Source organism: Grus americana, chromosome 1 (assembly GCF_028858705.1).
Source record: "Grus americana isolate bGruAme1 chromosome 1, bGruAme1.mat, whole genome shotgun sequence".
Taxonomy (NCBI): domain Eukaryota; kingdom Metazoa; phylum Chordata; class Aves; order Gruiformes; family Gruidae; genus Grus; species Grus americana.
In genome coordinates this window covers 164,480,509-164,491,442 of record NC_072852.1, presented here as the reverse complement: position 1 = coordinate 164,491,442, position 10,934 = coordinate 164,480,509, and the positions used below count along the sequence as shown (strand labels likewise).

The window sequence follows — 10,934 nt, the reverse complement described above, 5'->3', positions numbered from 1 at the left end:
CTCTCTCAGAGGAGATGGAGAACTCACTGATTTTCACTTCTGGTTTCCTTCTGAGACATACCTTCTAAATTTATTAAATTCCTTTTCACTGAGGCAAAGCAATACAAGCATATAAATTTATATTTTTTTCAGGAAATAAAGAAAATCATGCATTCACGGCAAGGAGTTTGGTCAGAGGTCATTTTGCTCCTGAAAACCATGAAGTGATAAGAATTGATGTCTTTTATGGATTGCTTCCTTGCATTTGAAGCTATTTGACTTCCAAAACTAAAAACCAGACCACAAAGAAGTGTGGATCTGGGTAGTTTAGCAGGAGACTAATTGAATGATTTTTAGATTAAAACACTTAGACTTTTTCAAAATAAAGTAAAAGAAAAAACTTTCCTTTGTTGACAGGAGTGTTGCATATGGAATTTGGATGGCCTCTGGAAACTAAATTATTCCAGTTACGTTTTGTTCACTTTTCTTAAAGCTGTTATTTTTATAAGATAATCAGTAGTAGCTTAGGTAATGATACAACAATACTTGTAACAGAGATTGAATTAAATTTGTCAGTATCTGTTTGTATTAAATCTTAATGTTAGTAATATAAAAGAATTTGATCATAAACATCCAATTGTATTCTGTTTTGACTTTTAATTAAAAGTCAGGTAAAATTAAATCCTATGTTTAAGTATCTAAAAATATCAAAAAATGACATTTAATGGGAGTTTTCAGTAAACAAAAATTGTAGGAAGTAGTATAGCTTGCTGAAGGGGGGGAGAAAAAAATAAAGCAAATAGTCTACATTTTTATTGTTTTCTTGCATTATTACTAAATTAATTAATAAAGTAATCAAGACTGAAGACAGTAAATAATACACTTCAAGAAAACACCAGAAAGAAGACAACAAACAAAACCGGAAAACTATTTTTTAGACAATATGCAGAGACTTACTCGCTGGTGATTAATATGTCCTTTAATGCAAACAGGCAGTCTATGAGGCACAATTTATCTGAAATAGTTTATTCTAATTGTTAGATTTTGGGTATATTTAGATAGATACAGCTTCTGTTACAGTTCTATGGACATGAACAAACACGGTACCCACCTAAACAAGAGGACAAGAAAGTGCACTTTTACAAAAGGTTGATATTGATTTGTTATCTTGCCTACATGTGCTTTGGCATTGCTAGGAGCTAGCTTAAACATGCCCTGACAGCAGTTTTGAAAATACTGGAATTGCCATATTTTATGATTTTTTAATAATTTTTCATAATATTGTTGCCTTCTTTAGAAAATATATATTGCACGCCACATTTAATTTATTCCTGTGCTGTTGTTACCATACAGAATTTACAGCTGTACCTAAAGTGAAGGGAAGTGCACCCAGGATGTGCTCCATAGCCCTCATCCCCCACCCTCCAGACCAGGATGCCTGCTGGAGAGCACTTCCAACCATGCAATTTTTTCAGTGGCATCCAGAAGGATGGTTGGAAGCTAAGGGTGATGTACAATCAGTTCTTATTGTATATGCCATCAATCCACTAAGACTTGTTAAAAACAACACAGGATTTGGTTTGATTGCTGTAATTTGTACACATGAAGAGAAACGTGAAGAAAATAAACCTTTACCTTCCAATACTGAGTGAATTTAAGATCAAAGCTTGGCTAGTCTTCGTCATACCCGTGAATTTAATACCACTGGTGTTTTGTAAAATCCAAACCACAGCCATTAAAAGCATCACTTTGCCAAGCTTAAGTAATCGTTGCTTACAGAGCATATTCCGATAGTCAAAAACAAGTTTTTCAGAAGTGACTTTTTAATGCTGAAACTGAGATGCTGTGACGGGATCTAGCTGGCATAGAGAGGGAATTAATGGATAGAGAATTAATTCTGCAAATCATGGTCCTGCCTACAGACAAGCAACCAGACCTATGGGAAAAGATGAGGATAAGCACAGGGTTTGAAAAACTGGTATGCAGACAACTTGTTTGTTCCGGAAAGCAAAGGTGTATATAGGTATCCAGTGTGTGACTGAAGCACACAGAGAATAAGTGCAATATAAGTTCCTTCACCTTGTTCAAACCTCATCTTTAAACCTGTATCTTTACAGAAGGTCTCCAAAGGCACCTCTTACTTCCTCATCAGTTATTTTAGTGATTTGAAAGAGTGAGAGAACTAGCATGCTTTTTATATATATATATATATATATATATATAAAAAAGCACACTCATATTCCATATATTTCTGCTTTTGTCATACCAAATCTAGATTAGCATGGAGGTAATGTTTTCTTTTTTTTTTTTAAATTCAATGCAAAATATAATACTAAATAGCCATTTGATAATGAATAACTGACTATCGTATAGGGTGCCAGTGAAAGAAGTGACAGCCAAGAACTTAAAATATTTTTCTAACAAAAACTTTCTTTCCAAGGCTCCCAAGTAACTCATGAGGTCTTATTTCCTCATAGTTCTATATGTCATTACAAGGAATCTTCCCCTTCTTGCTGTCCCTGCATAATCCTCTTCAAAGTGCTTCATGGCAACCTATATTTTGTTCTTTGGCTTCTTTTTGGTATCTTTCTCATGTTTCATGTGCCACCTTCTCTTTGCACTCTCACTCTTCCTCTGGGACTGCATTTGCTCTAAGGTGCCACCTGCACTGCTGCTCTCACCGTGCATCTGTAATTAGGGACAGCCTGCTTCAAACCTATTTGAAACAATTGACTGTAATACCCATTTTTCGTAGTATAAACCCTATTTCCTTCCCCCTTGAAGCAGGAAAAGTGTCAGTTTTATTTTAAACCTTGTTTCAGTTCAATTGAAGACACTGCAAAAGTATGTGCTCTAGTAAAAGCACACAGGAGACAGCTTGCCACTTCTGTCACTACAATCAAGTTTAAAACAAAACAAAACAAAAATCCAAAAGTCTGCATAAAACCATGTCACTCATCATAACACTGAAGCATTGCCCATTTTCCAGCTATATTTTACTCTTTTGCCACCTGTTATCATTATGAGTATTGATTGCTTCAGAAAAAATCCTCCAAATTTCATAGTCAACATGAAAGGGCAAAATAGAAATGTCTTCTAGATAGACAAATATATTTAAAATCACTGCTTATATTTATTGGTGTCTTATTTAGTACTATGTTATTTTAATTGAAGTTTTTAAATGAACAATGAAGAGCTGGTTTTAGTACTAGAACTGAGCTCATTCTTATTTTTGCTTCCAAGATAACTGGCATTTGTGTGCACCATGAGAAGAACTACAGGTGACAGAAGTCATCTTGAATGAAAGAGTATATGGGACTAAATTACCTGGTTTTAATAGTCACATATAAAAAAACCCATGTCCATGACAGGGATGAAAGAAAAAAAAAAAAACCAAACCCAAAAAACCCCAAAACAGATCAAAGGAGACCATACCAGAAATGTCAGTTACCACCTTACTTTCAATGAATTTTTAACACTTCATGGAAGCTCTTGAGTCCTGAAGGAAAATCTAATTTGCCACTTGTACCAGTTTAATCTAATCAGGCATTCTTTGTCCATAGCTACAGTATCTGATCATCTGGCCCTATTTTCAAGGAAAACTCAGTAAATAGTATGGTAAATTAAATAATTAATATTCCTTTTAGTGTTAAGGTAGCCAAGAACACTGAAGAATACTAGCCTGCAAATTTTGTAGAAACTTAACCTTAGTACAAAAGCTATCCCAGATTGGTATCCAGCACCCAGATTCCCTTTGATGGGCGAGTGTCGCTGACCAGACTTCAGTAGCTTCTGTCCTTATTCTTTTTTGGTCAAGGTTGAAGTCATGACGTGCCAGAATGAGCTCCTCGTGTCGCACACTGCAGGTATGGAGAGACACAGTCCTTCATGATCACATTTCTGGGCATCTGAGCAATTTATACAAATATATGGGAGGAAATTAAGAAGTGCTCTGGCATCTGTTTCTGTTTGTTTGTTTGTTTTCAAGTAGATTCCAGAATATATGCTTCTTTATGCCAAAATTCTGACGTTCCAAGAATATTAATATTTTACACGTTCCTACATACATGCATAGCATGCACAACTCAGAGCATGGAATCTAAAAAAGTTTGAATGCACCCACAACAGAGTGGAGGATATAGATCTTTCTTGTTCTATACACTTCCTGGATATTGTTCAAAAACATACTTTGCCTGAGAGAAATGAGCAAAACCAAAATCAACATTTAAACTTAAGGAGTGCTATAGTTTGGACATAGCTGCCATCCTTTAAGACAGCTGCAGTAGCAGTTACACTTCCTTAACAGAACTGGAAAGCTTCAGGGAAATTATAAAGGTCCCAATCTTAAATAGAACATATTTCCTGGTTTGGAAATAATGTACTTTTCTAACATTTTATTTCATTCCTAAGATGAGTGACACCAAACTTTTCCAAAATTTAAGTTTACTGTAAATCTGGGAGAGAAGAAGCAGAAGGAGAGCTGTTTCTGAAGTGAAACACTAATGTCCATGGTCCCCAGAGACCCTGCCTGGTTCTGCTGTCCTGGGACTATAGGAAAACTGGGATTCTACCAAAAAGATCATTTTGTAGGGCTCCTCAACTGCTGTTTCTTCAATTCTGAGTCAAACAGAAAAGTCCTGTTACTCAGGATCCCAAATCAATCCAGGTCTAAATAGTTGAGAAGCTATTTCCAAAAATTGCCAAAGACCTAAAGAAACTAAAGTTTTAACTGTTAGATACCCTGGTAAAAAAAAATGGGTCAAATATCAGGACATCTGTTGTGCAACTATTTATCAAAGTAAGTAAAATTTACTTATATCTTGAGTATATTCAGATCAAGAGGTAGAACCCACCCCCTTTTTTCTTCTGGTTTCCTGTTATTGTTGCTGCAGCTGTATATTTCTTCTTCCATTTCACTCTGTGCTTTCAATAAAGAGCTAAGTTGTGACTCTTGGCTTAAAATTGTGTAATAATGGTGAATGTTGATTTTGAATTACTTTACTACCTGAAGATCATTTTCAAAGTGACTGTTTCTTCTTAAGAAAGGAGGTAAGAATATATCTGTTCTACCTACATCATGTTCGGGTTCCTCAAGTTCCAGAAATCTCTCTTGATTTGACAAATTGAATTTGCAGTGATTGATGAAAAAAAATAAGCTGCCAATACTTGTCTCTCCTCAAAATATTTAAAATCTCTTTCTTCCAAGTTTTCAGTTTATTACTAGAGCAAGTTAAAGCTTTCTTCTCATGAGGATTTTTTCTGATCTACTGTAGAACCATGAAAATAAGGGTAGGTTGCTAATATCCATATGCGATTGCTCTCATTTCCACTGCATTTTACTGACAATTTTTCTGGAAAATAAAAAAGTTAGTTTTAAAGCAAACAAAACATGCATACTTACTCGCTACACAGTTTTTCAAGGAAAATGGTTAGACTTCCTTCTAGACTGTTCTTTTCTTACTTAATCTAGATAATTTCACACTCTTTAGTTTAGAATACAGATGACTAAAATGGTCAACAACTGAGAAACATTATTTTCTTCTTTCACAGTATAATTGAAAATACATCTCTCATTTGTCACAGTTATAGCATCCATCTGCAAACACACATCCATGCACAGATATACATGTACATTATACAAATGAGACTATTTTCACATTAAAAATTTAATCATTGTAGGAAAAGATTTCTTTGTTATACTTTTCTTGGGGTTTGTTTGTTTGTTTTGTTTGGGGTTTTTTGGGGGAGTTTTTTGCTTTAATATCTTCTTTGAATATCATCATACCTGCTGCATTTTGTTTGCTGTTCTCAAATTAAGCAGAAGTCATTTGCTGTAGAATGCTGTGGAATAAAATATTCCAAGTTCATGACTGGTTGAAAATAATTTCAAAAGGAGCATAGTAGTACTTTTTAGGAAAAAAAGTATTACGATGTATTTCCTCAGTGATCAGGAACGTGGGATTTGGAAAAGGAGTAACATTTGGAGTCTAGAGTTAAAAACATACCGCCTCCTCTTTGGTTACAGCTGAGCACTCAAAATCTTCTTTTTCTCTTTTTTTTTTTTCCCCTCATTCCTTCAACATCTATGACTTTTTTTTCCTTCCAAATTATTCATCCAAGGGGAAAAATACAACTCTTTTTAAGGGTAATTACAGCTTGATCTCCTACTTCAAATGCTATCAGACATAGTATGACTTCCCCTAAAGAAGACAAACCCACTGAAATTATCATCCCTCTTGTCATTTAACATTTGTCTGGGTCCACATTAGCAAGAATACTGTCAGAAGGAATAATTTTCTATCTTAATATTAACTAAAATATTCTGAAATTCCAATTCCATGTATATGAACCTCAAGTGCAATTCATATGATGAGGCTGTTCCGTGTAGTATCCGTGCAGCTGATACTTTGTTAGGTGCATAATACATGGTACCTATAGCTGATATAGATAGAGCTGTTAGAATTAAGAATACCGAGCCATGAAATGATATAAACAGGTTGTTCTCTGACAGGCAGCTGCCTCTGGATCATGTTCAAACTGCATAGCCTAGGCTCTTAATTTTCACTTTGCAAGACATAAAGGGCAGCAATCTAAACCCAGTAACCTGATTCTTAGCACATGAATTAGAAGCCTGTATTGTCAATATAATCAGTAGCAAAAAACAACATAACTGGTTCTTGAAGAGGCTCTGGTTGAAATTTACCACCCACTATAACAAACTACGTGTTGTTTGTTAACATCAGAAGCTGGGATGACTGAGACATCTTCCTCCTTCCCTCACAAGCTATTTTTCGTGAATGTTTTTCTCCTACCTGTTGTTACATGAAACACTCATCAGAGTTAAAAACATTAATTCAAACTCTTTACTAGTCTACCAGTGAAGAAAACTCTACAGCCTCCTCCCAAGGCATCTCTGAGATCCTACAAAGAGTAGTTTGGTGTTTAAATTAGGAGACAGACTCTCTCTGCTTACTGTAAATCTTGGTGTCTCTGCAGAGTGATGGAGTGCCAGCATGCTGCACAGTGAGTTTCCCAAAGCAGGCCAGCAGGAGATAGGAGCAGAAGTGCAACCGAAAAAAGTCCCGACCCCAGGCTTCGCAGCACTTCTCTTTATTCAGAAGGCAAAATCCTCTTCTCAGGGTGCAGTGCAGGAAAAGCAGGAGCATTAGTGGGGGGGGATGCTCATGATTAGAGCACCCACCTGGGAAACAGGGGACCTGCGATGGTGACCGCCTCATTCAGAGGGCATTTCAACCAGTAACTTTGTTCTCCTGGAATGTGTCTTAAAAGCAAGTATGGAAAGGCTGATGGGCCAGGCCACGGCAAAGAGTACCATGAGCTTGAGAGAGAAAGCCAGCGAGAAGCAGCGTCGTTCTCCGGTCTCTGTGGGAAAGCGGAAGCCCTGGGGTCTGCACACAATAACTGAAAAAAACAAGTCAAGTAGCTTCTGACTGGTAAAAAAACCCACGATAGCTGGCAGTGATGGTAGCTGGCATGAGAAATGTGAGCCGGGGGTATCAGAGAGCATAGGGCAGATTGTGATTGTGATTACAGAGCTCCAGGAGCTGGGGTAGAGGGTGAATTTTGGCTTCCTTGGGTTCCCAGGTGGTGATGGAGTACTGCTTTGCACAGTAAAAGAGTGTTAAAAGAAGCTGTGCCCCCATGGACAGGGAAAGTTGTTTCCTCCCCCATCCTGAAAGACCTTGAGAAAGGTCTATAAGCTCTTTCACACCACATCGGTAGCTTGCATGGGAATAAAATAAATTACGATGAGCCTTTACTCCAGTTATTCCCAAGGGTTTATGAAAAAAGGGGGAAACATAGCCCTAAATCACTAAGTATACACAAACTAGATCCCGACGAAAATTACACATTTTGCTTACTTTCTTGAAAACTAGTTTTTCCCTGAGTTGTATACATAGATTCCTGGATTAAAGAGAGATTTAAATAAGTGTAGGTAGTAGGGCAAATCTGTGGCTTCCCTATTACAGAGGAATAAGGTATCACAAAACACCTCCTACTCGCCTGCTGGAAGAACAAGAATACGTGAGGCAATTTTCCCCTTTCCCATGCACGTGGGCAGAGGGTGGGTTGGCAAGGGGAAAAAATAGGAGAAAGACTGATTGATACGCTACTGAAAAGGCAAAATAGAGCAAATAGGACCAAAAAACTAATTAAATCAATGGTAAAGATAGACCAGTCTGCCCAGTGCATACAATAGGAAGAAAAGAAATAATCCATGGGATAATTCTTATCAGGCAGTTACCAGAAGCTTTATTTAAAACTTTACTTTGTTAAATAAAACAAAACAAAACCCTTCCATCTATTTAAAAATTATCAATGAGTTAAAAATTATTTGTTTATCCAGCCACTCCAAAAATAAAAATTTGTAATACATCACATGGACAAAATTACTCCAAAAATTTCCTTAAAGACCATGTTGGTGTCCAAAATTAATGTTAATTTGAGTAAAGTACTATACAGTAACACCGACGTTAGGCAGGATTTGTGTTGACTGATTTATGCCATCTGTTCAGGACTCAGATGTCACTTTCTCTAGCTTTCAGATAGGGAAAACAAAAACAAAACTTGCTCTTCTCAATCTCCATTAAGGTATTTGGTGAACTTAGTTGAATTTTCAACATTTACTGAACTGTTTCTTTGAAAAATAGCACCGATACTGTAATGTTCAGTTACACTTAAGCAAATAGCACGCTCTGCAAGATATCAATGTTTTAAAGAGAACGAAGGAATAAGTATTATAATTAGCAAATGTTTTGCTAACAGCTAGAAATGTACATCCACTCTGTAGACTTGTTGGAACATACACTGCTTTTTTTCCTACATCTGGTATCCATAAAAAAAAAAAAAAAAAGGGACCTAGCAACCAAACTTTACATATAGCATTTTAAAGAGGCAGCGCACAATAAATTACTCCCCTCTTCAGATAATACAGGAGCCTTTTCCTGAAACAAATAAATAGAACTAATAGACCAATGCTTATCTGAAGTGCCAACCAATTTAGATATAAAGCCGCTATAGATTGTCATTTTGCTGACAGCATTTTGAGTCTGGGATTATTGACAATCATAATTCGCAGACAAAATTCCCTTCTGGCTTAATTCCTTTTATTTCATTTAATTCCCCTGATTTAATTGGAGACGTTTCTTCTGAGAAAAGCCTGGTGCCCTCGCAGCCTTTCACTCACCGGGGACAGGGGGGGCCGGGGGAGGGGGGGAAGGAAACGATTCGTTGCCGCACCCCGTAAAGGGCACTTTCATCCTGCCCGGTGCCGTCCTCACCGCCCGAGGGAAGAGCCGAGCGGACCGGGCTCTTCCCCATCACTCCCGACGCCGCTGCCCCGCGCGGGAGCTGTGGAGCCGGGGTGGGGTCAGCGCCGCGGGGCCCGTCCCGCCGCCCGCCATCCCGCCGCGGCCGCTCGGGGGCAGCAGGGGGCGCGGAGACGCCGTGCCGGGCCGGGCTGGGCCGGGCCGGGGGTCGGGCCGGGTTCGGGGATACCGTTTGGCGTCTCGCCCGCTGTCGGTATCGGCGAGTCCCCGTCAAGGCCAAGGAACGGCGAGTCCCGGGAGGGGGAGAGCTGTGGAGAGCGGGAAACGGCTGGGAGGTCGGCAGCGGGCAGCGTTTCCTAGTCACTCACTCCCGGCGGGTGACAGCCTTGGGCAGCCAAACGCCAGTCAAGCGTCTGCTTCGCCAGGAAGGGCCCGTGCGCTCGGTAACAGCGCTGCTCCCTGACATCACGCTACTTTCTGTATTGAGAACAAAGAACTCTTCCTTTCAAACAGTAATCGCTTAAATATTTCCCATCTGGTAATGCTGCCGGAGTAATTAGTTGTTCGGTGTTAGGTCACGGGCCAGAAATCTCTCAAGAGTGCTGGGGCTGACAGAAGGCTCCTGGGGCCCCGCCTGCGGACGGGCCAAGGTCTGCACCCAGGATGGCACCAGCCCGCGGCCCCGATGGTCCATGAGGGACTGGCCAACAACTGGCCCGGGCCTGGCCTCCAGGAAAGCACCAGCTGCTATGGCAGATGCCACGGCCAACGTGAGCCCAGAGTGTGTTTTCACAGGCCAAGTGCATACTAGGCTCCATGACAAGAAGGATGGCCAGCGGGTTGAGGGGTTGGTCCCCTCTACTTGACACTGGTAGGCAGGAGCTGGCATACGACAGTCAGTGTTGGGGTCTCCCAGTTACAGGGAAATTTGGTCCACTGATGGGTGACCGAGGTGGTTGGGGCCTAAACATACCCTACAAAAAAAAAAAAAGGATTAACAGATTGGGCTTTTGTGGTCTTGGGAAGAGGAGGCTAAGGAGGGACCTGGTGATTGCTTGTAACTAGAAGGGCCACTATGAAGATAACAGTGGTGCCAGATGATGTAAAGAGTGGGCAAATACTACACATTTAATCTTGGGAGGTTCAGTTTGGAGATGAGGGGGAAAAAAGTCAGAAGGGTTGTTCAAGACTAGAAATTGCCAGTGACATCAAGGAATCTGTCTTTGGAGGGTTTCAGACATCAAAGCTGACCTGGGAGTGGGGTAAAAGCCCTGTTTCAGGTAGGAAGTTGGACTTGATGATCTCCAGAAACCTCTTCCAGCCAATGTTTAGTGATTCCATGATTTGTGTGCTTGTCAAGTTTGACAGTTCTGGCTTTCCACACAAATTAAGAATATACAGAAAAGCACAAAAACATACTGGAATTTACCAATAAGTTTTTGTAATTTTGTTGTACAAAGTATACAGTACACACATGGTTTATTACTGTTGCATATTACTGCTGGATGTTCCTGCATTTGTAAATGCATTTATAGCTGGGTGAATGAGATTAAGCATTCATTTGTTTCTATGATGGAAGAAAATTCCTTTGGCATAACCCTTAATACAGGAGTTATTGGCGTCCTGCAACTACTTATGAAATAAATTAGTTGACCTATTTTGAAT

At 39.3% G+C, this 10,934-nt stretch overlaps 1 long non-coding RNA gene across 2 annotated transcripts in view; it reads left to right on the top strand.

Annotated features, from left to right (window-relative positions):
* The first annotated feature begins 4,910 nt into the window (after nt 1-4,910).
* The window catches only part of LOC129213596 (uncharacterized), a 31,798-nt gene continuing 25,774 nt past the window's right edge, over nt 4,911-10,934 (top strand). For both annotated transcript variants that reach the window (XR_008579474.1, XR_008579475.1), the window contains exon 1: nt 4,911-5,028. This is a non-coding gene — a long non-coding RNA (uncharacterized LOC129213596). The remainder of the gene's footprint in view (nt 5,029-10,934) is intronic.